Source organism: Zosterops lateralis (assembly GCF_965231275.1).
Source record: "Zosterops lateralis genome assembly, chromosome: 5".
Lineage (NCBI taxonomy): Eukaryota > Metazoa > Chordata > Aves > Passeriformes > Zosteropidae > Zosterops > Zosterops lateralis.
Window position 1 is genome coordinate 30,005,887 of NC_139766.1, and position 8,781 is coordinate 30,014,667.

The 8,781-nt window shown below is 42.3% G+C and overlaps 1 protein-coding gene across 2 annotated transcripts in view; it reads right to left on the minus strand.

The window, feature by feature from the left end:
• The window catches only part of MTUS1 (microtubule associated scaffold protein 1), a 114,235-nt gene extending 105,760 nt beyond the window's left edge, over nt 1-8,475 (minus strand). The window contains exons 1-2 of one of the 2 annotated variants that reach the window (XM_083861925.1): nt 8,378-8,419; nt 7,426-7,504 (exon numbers count right to left, since the gene is read on the minus strand). The gene's annotated coding sequence lies outside the window, so the exon portion shown is untranslated. Of the gene's footprint in view, nt 1-7,425; nt 7,505-8,377 lie in introns of both variants that reach the window. The other variant, XM_083861924.1, reaches the window with a different exon arrangement.
• Nucleotides 8,476-8,781: the final 306 nt, after the last annotated feature.

Here is an 8,781-nt window from a genome sequence, read left to right on the forward strand (position 1 = left end):
TAAAGTAATAGCTAAAGCTGCAATACATCTTTCAGTAGAGGCAGCATTTAGCAAGACTTCAGAAGGTCTAATGATACAGCCTCTGCATGTAGGAAACTGAAAACGACTCCTATTCAATTATCACCTTGCAATTAAGGTATTAAATGAACTACCAGCTCAAGCTGGCTGAAATTTGGAACCAGACTTACTAACTTCGTAAGTGTTGAGATGCAGCTTGATTAAAGCAGAGAAGCACGAATAAATACTAGTTATGCTCAATACAATTATTATGAAACCTATGAGAAATCAATAATGCAGAAGACTGGCTTCATGGTACTTGACTTCGGAGCCCACTCGCTGTAGGACATTTTATTACACAAAATCTATGTATGGCACACAAACCCAAACAAGTTCATGGCAAGGAAAGAAAGGTAAAGATGAGTCCTAACCACATACAGAAACTGCTCAGGTATCTTCTTGATCTGTGTGCTTGTGCAATAAGGTAGAAGCAAGCTTTTACCACAAGCAGTATACATAATGAAGCGGATATCCAATCTCCTGAGAAAACTGTCAAGCTCACAGGGTTTGTATTATCTGCTACTAGAATACCAAGGACTACAGAGCACAAAGAATCCTTAGGTGAAGCAGTGGTCTGCACAACTCCAAATCTGAAGCTACTCATTACATGAGAACAGAACAGGAACATTCATTCTGTTACTAGAGATTCAAGCACACTGAAGTAGGTGACCTTGCCAGCTGCCTGGCAAGCCTGTGCTGTCCTTCCAGGCAGATACTGAGAGTACAAACACCTAAAGGCATCCAACTGCCCAAGGCCACCAACCCATGCTGATTGCAGAACCAGCCATTATTATCTCCTGGCATCAAGGCTCTGGCTGATTTTAATAATGTGTCAGGAGACAACACCCAGACAGTTCAGCTTTATAACACTCAACTATAACAATTCCTCAACAGGTCCTATGAATTGTTTATGACAATGAAACAAAGCAGAGGAAACACAGATGCACTACAGAGAACATCAGTAGCTTTGAGATGCTTCTATACCGAGACACAAGTAAAGATGCAAACAGAACAAAACATCTGAGGAACTCCTTTCATTTAGGAAAAGCTTGCAAAGAAAAACCTCCAGCAACCCACCTGTTGATCAAAAATTTCATTACCTGAAACTCAGCAACAAATAAAATTACTCTTAACAGCATCAAAAAAAGTACACAGTGTAGTAATGCAATCCCCACACCTCCAGCAGGTGTTTCCATATAGGGCAAGTTTAAGGCTCACCCCTTAAGGTAAAGAACCCAGAAAGTTCGATATCCTGACAAGGATTGGCTCAGTGCCAAGAGAGAAACATCTATTGGATCTTGTCACCATTCTTCAAACCCCGTATCTCTCTCTATTGGCTCTCAGCCAGGTTATCCCTCCTAAAACATTTAGTACTTAAGAAAAAACTACAAAAGAAAGTAAAGGCTTTTTGAGATGTCTTAGCAAGGTGTCTGAGGTCTCTCAGACAAGTGTGCATAGTTTATTATTTGTTTTCTGTTTTGTTTACTTTGTTATTTTCTCATTATTAAACCCTCTGATTTACAAAACATCCTCGAGGAGTGGTCTCACTATTATTATAGCCACTTTTCTGCAAGGCTGGACCCTCAGAGTGTGGAGTTAAACCCACAACACAGTAAGTAACATACTACGTGATATAAAAATAATTCTCAGACAATTCTGGCAACAATTCATTAAATCCAGTCACATGTTACAACACATATGAACTATGAATCATACCAACAGATTTTATTTCAGCACCTTCAGGCTGCTGATGGCAGCTGCTGCCAACAGAGACTTGAAAAGGATGAGATTTCACAGACAATAAAAACGGTTCTTGTTCCTTCCACACTTCTTTAAAGATAAAGGAGTAAGAATAAAGTTCCATAAGTTTGGCTTGTAACACTAAATGAGGAGCAAATAAAGCATACAAAATGGAAATCTGCAATAGAGTTCAGCTCCTGCAGAGTTACACCTGAAGTATTACTGAGATGATACAGCACCATTTAGGCTGCCCAATTAAAAGTATCTGATAGAGAGCACACCTGAAACAGGAAGTTGTTCAGATAGTACTAACACAAAGAAACACCGAATTTCTGCAAATTTTTGTAGATGCCTTCTAGTATCTACAATGTAATAAAATGGTCAAGTCAGCACTGAAGGCGTCTTGCAGGGGTGAAACTGGCAGACAAGCTGTGCAATTAGGTAAGATTGCAACAGTGGAACAGCAATCAATAGGCTTCCCAAGATTAGATAACTCAGCCACTGAGTAATGGTTTTAAGATCCTTGATGACTGATGGGAAAAAAGCAATAATCAGTGCACACATCAGGTGAGAGCACACTGCCACAGAGCCTGCTTACACTGCCCAGAACTGCTAGGCCACTACATCCAGAAAAGGTGTGCATCACACCTGCAGCATCAAAGGGGAGCTGTCCTGCAACTCGACATGGACACAGTGGAGGCAGCATCAGTGCTTCACGCGCTTAGACAGCGTCAACAAAGCCACAGGAGCATTAAGAGCTTCAGCCAGCAGTCAGAAATAAGTATGTACATATAGAACTGAAAGACTAATGTCCAAAAGGTGGAAAGGAGCAGTTCACTACAAGCATTCGTTTTCTTCTTTTCTTTCTTCTCAAAGGAATAACCAGAAAGAAGGGAGGAGTCAAAAAGAGCCATACAATAATTCAGTAACGGTTTGAACACCAGCACATTTGCAGAACTAAAACCTGTCAATCCTCTTAGAAGAAATCACAAAGTCCACATGCAGTGATGGACAAAGCACCATCTAGTTTCAACCAATGTTTTTACAGAAAAAAACCCAAACCCAAACAACAAAAAAGCAGGATAGGATCGCCTGTAGCAAACTGCACTGAGCCTTACACAGGAAAACCTGTACATGGCTTCAAGGACAACAGAGGAGGCTTTCTCAAGCACACTAAGTACCGTTGTCCAGTTCCACAGAAAATTTTCTAATGAGCCAGGTTAGAGGCCTGTGCTGAAAAACTGTATGAGAAGACAGTTTCAGTGCTAATTTCAGAGAAGAGCTAAACAAGCTCTCTCTTTCAGTCCAAAATACTGAGGATAATACACACCCAGGAATTAAGACAGATGATCAGTAACGGAAATTAGTTTTTAGATTCCACAAAGTGACAACTCTAACACTGCTGCATACACCTTGCTGCAAGAAGTAGTTCTCCAAACAACCCATCCTTTCACTCTAGTGGGTTTTCGGTTTATTCAAGCTTTAATGTGTTTAGTGCTCAGCTCCTTCACCAACAAACTCCAGCTTTCAGATAAATGAGAGCAGCAAATCAAGATCCAACAGTTCATTTTTTATTACATTTACTTCTCCAGTTTCTGGGAAAGTTATACACTAATTTAATGATGGGACTCAATAAAAGTTGCATTTTCTGAAAACCGTGATGTTTAGGTTTGTTAACCCGAAAGAGCACAATTTAAGTATGAACAAAACCAATGCAAATCAGCAGAAGGTTTAAAAAATGTTCAAATAAAGTCTAGTAATGAAAACTCCATCAAATACCCCTAATAATCACAGTACAAAAATATTTCACTGCCACTAAAATATTTGAATCAGATATTAAGAGCAAGGAACTCAGAGTCTGTCTAAGAACTGATGATTCTTGTAGACTATGTATACTGTGCATAAGCCAGCACTGCAGCATCTTCCATTTATACCTCCAATTTAAAAATTAATGGTCTTGAAATAGTCCAACTATCTCACCTTTAGTGTCCTCAAAGTAAACACATTTGACTCACTAGAAGCATACAGATAAAGCACCAAGTAAAAGAAGAAAGGCAGATCATATTAATTGTGAGAATGGGAACACAAACCATAGCTAATGGACAAGTCTTAGCTTTCCTTGCTTAACAGCAGTTTATTCATCAGCCCATGGTCCTTACCACAATGCTCTCAGACTGCGCAATGGCACACAGATCCCTTGGTTCCCAAACCCTTCTGCAATGATGGGGCAGCAAAATCCTCCTATTTTTTTAATTCTTCAGCCAAGATTATTCAGTCTGCTGCATTTCAACACTAGAGACATGACAAGGCAGCAGCCTCAGCTACAACTCCAACAGAGGATGAACAGATGCAAAACACAGTCTTTAACACTTACAGCACCAACCACTCACACTCATCCAAGAGCACAATCACACTCTTTTAGGAGCACGGTGATGTAAATAATTTTTTTTTGGCCAGTTGCACAGGTTTACAGCTGATCTCAGAAAGAAAAAAGAAGCACCGTTTCCCAGATCACTCCATCCAGACCTCACTGGTGTCAGCTAATGCTATAATGCAGCTAATGCCAGCTAAACTAAACTAACATGTCCAGAACACACTATATGGACCTCATACATTGACAGGAGATCAGAGGAAAAAACACAGAATGTATCTACAACCATATTTTTCATTGTAATGGCAACTCTTCCTTCAATACTCTGGTTTTTCTTGAAGAAGGCTTGTCCATTTCTTTGCTGACATGAATGGAGCAAATACAGCAGGGACAGAGAAACTGACTCCAGAAGAAAGCTCGTCCTATTTCTTCCCGTTAGACACAGCATAAAGAGGACAGAGTAAAAGATATTAGAGATACTAGGAATACTAGACACTAGAATGAAGTGCTACAACACACACATTCCAACTGTTTTACCCCACCTCAGGGATTCTGCTGTCCAGCTGACGACCACAGTCACTGTGAGCACACAGACAACCTCTGTATGCACATTCACAGGGGTCTGCACTGGAATTAGTTCATCAAAACCCAATGTGGGTTACAATATTCAACTCCCAGGGCCTTGCGTGCACTAGTTTCATTTCCCTGCACAGTTACCATATTGCAATCATTAAATCTACATTTATATTAAATGCAAAAATGAGCTAGTTTGCATTTTTAAAAAGTTATCTAAGACTGTAAAAGAAAAATAACTGTGAAATGTTTAAGTATTTGAAGATTGCTGAGAGCACACTGGCAACTTAGCCAAGTTGGAAGGGCTCAAATAAATTCTATGGCAAGGCCAAACAAAATGGCAAACGTAAGAGAACCATCTAAAGAGGAATGACAACAGAGACTTGGGAGCCAATACAAGCAGGCAATTCACAGATCACATCAGTCACCCACTAAGAGCAGCTTCAGTTTTTCCTGATGCAAAAACTAAACAGAGTAGTAACTAAAGCAGTTTGAGTTAACTTAGTGTGAAAGGATTAATGCAATTCATTCAAGGGAGGGAGAAGTCCATGAAATAAAACTGAAGTTAATATAGGTGGTAGGGATAGGAAAAAGGAAATTTCCCACTAAACAGTATGATTTAAATCCTGACACAACTTTTTGTGCTGAAAAAGCCCACCCATACAGAAAACTAAGACTCATAATTAATATTATTTTTTTACTTGGAGGACAGAAAATGATCAACTAGCACTGACTTTTCTGTCAGACAATAAAGCATACCTATGCATAGCACACTCTGTGGAGTATACACGGAGAATACCAGAAGAGTATTGTCTTTGCAACAAGCAGAAAACAAGTCTTCCCATGCCTCCATCAGAGCAACTACTGAGTCTAAAAACATCTTCATACATAAATCAGGAAAAGTAAAAAACTCCACAGTGCAAGCATTCCCTTAAAAAGAAGTAGGCTGTTATCATTCTCACTTGAATGTTTGCATAGAGCAAACTGTACAAGAGCCCGTTCCACAGCACAAACACTGAAGAAGCACTAATTCTTGCAATCAAGTAAAGCAGAATAAAGAGCATTAACTTTTCCAGCTTTAACTTCAAACTACTCCATAGAATGAGCATTTCATAAACTCCCCAGGTAATCCTCTAAATTAATGGGATGAAAGCAACTAAAAATGCTTGATTTTCCCAATTAAACAGTAAATCAGGATACATCATGAAACACAATGAATAGAACAAAATGACTTGAACAGAAATAGGGACTTGGGGCAGGAAATCACTTCAGCAGCTTCTGTTGAATCATACATACTGCATGTACCCTTCTGATCACATAATTATCTCTGATCATCAAACAATCAAAATACAGCAGTATGCTAATAATACTTTAGCATCTTATATGAATATGTAATATACCACATTTCTGTACAAAACACATACATTTGTACATGGTACATATATATGTTTAAAACATAAGTGCGTTTTTGTTTCTGTAGACAAAAAAAAAAAAATCAGTCCCATGCTATCAGCTGGCTAATCTGCATTCCACAGTTCCTATTACAAATCTTGGCAATTATTTTGCTAGATTGTTGAGACCATTAGCTACCCGACATGTTAAATCTCAGCCCAATATTAAATCCTACAAGATTAAAAAAAAAAAAAAAAAGCCTCCTTAGAGTTGACATTTTTGTACAAGAATCTTGGCTCTGCCTATAAAAGAAACCTACTTCTTATATACATGGTTGCAGACAAAAGTTTGAAACCACAAAATTTCTGAAAGAGGTAGAAGCTCCAAATGCCTTTAGAGTGTCATTACTCTGTCAAATCTTGACTTTTTCAAGGCCTTGACAGTTAATCAATTCTCAGATATTGATTTCAGGTGTAAGTAAAACACTTGAGAATAAGGAACAATTATGCATCCAGCAGTAAGGCTTTCTATTCACTAAATCACAACTGCTCAAAAATATCATGAAGCCCATTAAAGCGCTAGCTACTAAAAATCTAACATTTTTTCAAATATTTTTCAACTTATGGAACCTTTACATACAGAATCATACTTCCTCTGAATAGAAAATCATATTAGGTAAAGTTTTAGCATTAGATGTACCAGGTTATGATCACTGTTTCAGCCACAGTTCTGAAGCAGACTGATCTCAGCCAGAAATCAAAGCTCTATATGAATTTTTAGCAGAGCCTTGTTACCACACGTACAATTACTCTATAAAAACAGAGCTCAAATGATAATGAGCACTAGGAGAACTGAGCTAACCCCAGTGGCAGGTCTGCAGTCACGCGAGGCAGCCCTACAATGCTGCTCTGCAGTTCCACCAGAGCACGCTGCGTGTCACGAGGAATAAACAAGTTTTAATACCAATCTTATTTAGCAGTCCAGAGAGGGAGATCCATCATATTAGTTAACACCATCCACTCTGAAAATCTTAGGCATACAAGTGATGAAGGTTAAAGCTTTTCCATTCCCAAAATTTAAGTTTCACTATATGAAAAGCTCACTTTAGAGAGAGGTATGACTGTGTACCAAATTAATTCAGAAAAAGAAGAAAGAAATTGATACCCATTAATATGCATTCAACAGCACAGGTATCATCCAATTTGTTACACTTAGTGTTAACAATATTTAACACTATAACTACTCTAAGACCTTACAATGCATAGGCAGTGACCAGTAATGATTTATTTTACCTAAGTGGAAGTCATGCATCCGCCAGTGTGAGACTTCATCTTTCAGATAATCCCCCGGTGTGGGGTTTAACCAGCTGTACTGTCCATCACATCACAAGCATAAAGCAAACAAATAATAAAACCAAAGCACAAGCTCAGACCCCACAGCAGAACATCACCTACATACCCTAACCAGAAGAGGATGCTCAGTTCTCTGCTTCGATCATCCAGTGGGGAAACAGAGAGGTAGAGTGTTTTCATGGGATTGTTTTCTGGGCATTTCTTTGTTTTGTTTTATTTTAAATATCTGCACTCTCTCGCCTCGGCCTTGGAACAATGGTATCAAGTTAAAGCTCAATGTCCTTTTCAAAGTCTGGCTCTCCTCTCCTTGCCAACCTTGCACGGTATAAATAGCAGCAAGCAGAAGAGCAAGCATTAAAAATACTCCTTTAGAAATCTCAGGAGTGTCCGTGCTTGCAGTGCGGGACCAAAGCGCTCCGGCTGCACGACAGTGAGCTGTAGCACATTTTACACACATCAAACACGGTGTCAAGTGCTCATCTAGATTTAAAAAACCACCAAAAAACCTGGGACAGCAATATACAGTTTCCGTACCCCTCAATACGGAAAACTCCAAGCGCACAAGCTGGGCGGGCCGGTTGTGCCCCCTCAGCGCGGGGAAAGGCCCTGGGGCGGCCCGGCCGCACCTGCCCCGGGGCTCAGCCCCGCCTGCCCGGGGCCGCGGGGGCGGCAATCGCCAGAGAGAAGGAGGAAAGTCAGCTGGAGCGGGGCGAAGCGGCGGCGGTGACCCGCTCCCCCCGCCGGCACCTCGGCACCCGGGCAGCCCCGGCCGCGCTCCGCTCCCGGCCCCGTTATCCGGCCAGCCTCGCTGGGAGAGCGAGGGGAGAAAGGAGAGGAAGGGGAGAAAGGGGAGCAGTCACACTTGTGTAGAAGACAGCAAGGCAGCACTTACGGCGGCACGCACACGCTACCCCTCACTCGTGGATCGGCGTCTCTGCAGAAAACTGCGCCGCTCTGGCCGCTCTGCCCGCCGGCACCGCCCCCCGCCCCGTGGAGGCCCCGCCGGCCCCGCCGCGCCCGCCCCGGCCCGCCCCGGCCCGCCCGCTCCTCACCGGCTCCTGGCCAGCTCCTCACCGGCTCCTGGCCAGCTCCTCACCGGCCCGCTCCTCACCGGCCCGCCCACTCCTCAACCAGCCCCTCACCGGCCGGCCCGCTTCTCACCAGCGCCGCCAGCCCGCCCGCTCCTGGCCAGCGCCGCCGGCCTCTCCCGCCCCGGGCTGCGCCCCTCCGGCGCCTTCTCCGGGCCGGCTTGTGCCTGGCGCCGCCGCCGTGTCCCGGCCGCACCTGCCCCGCAGC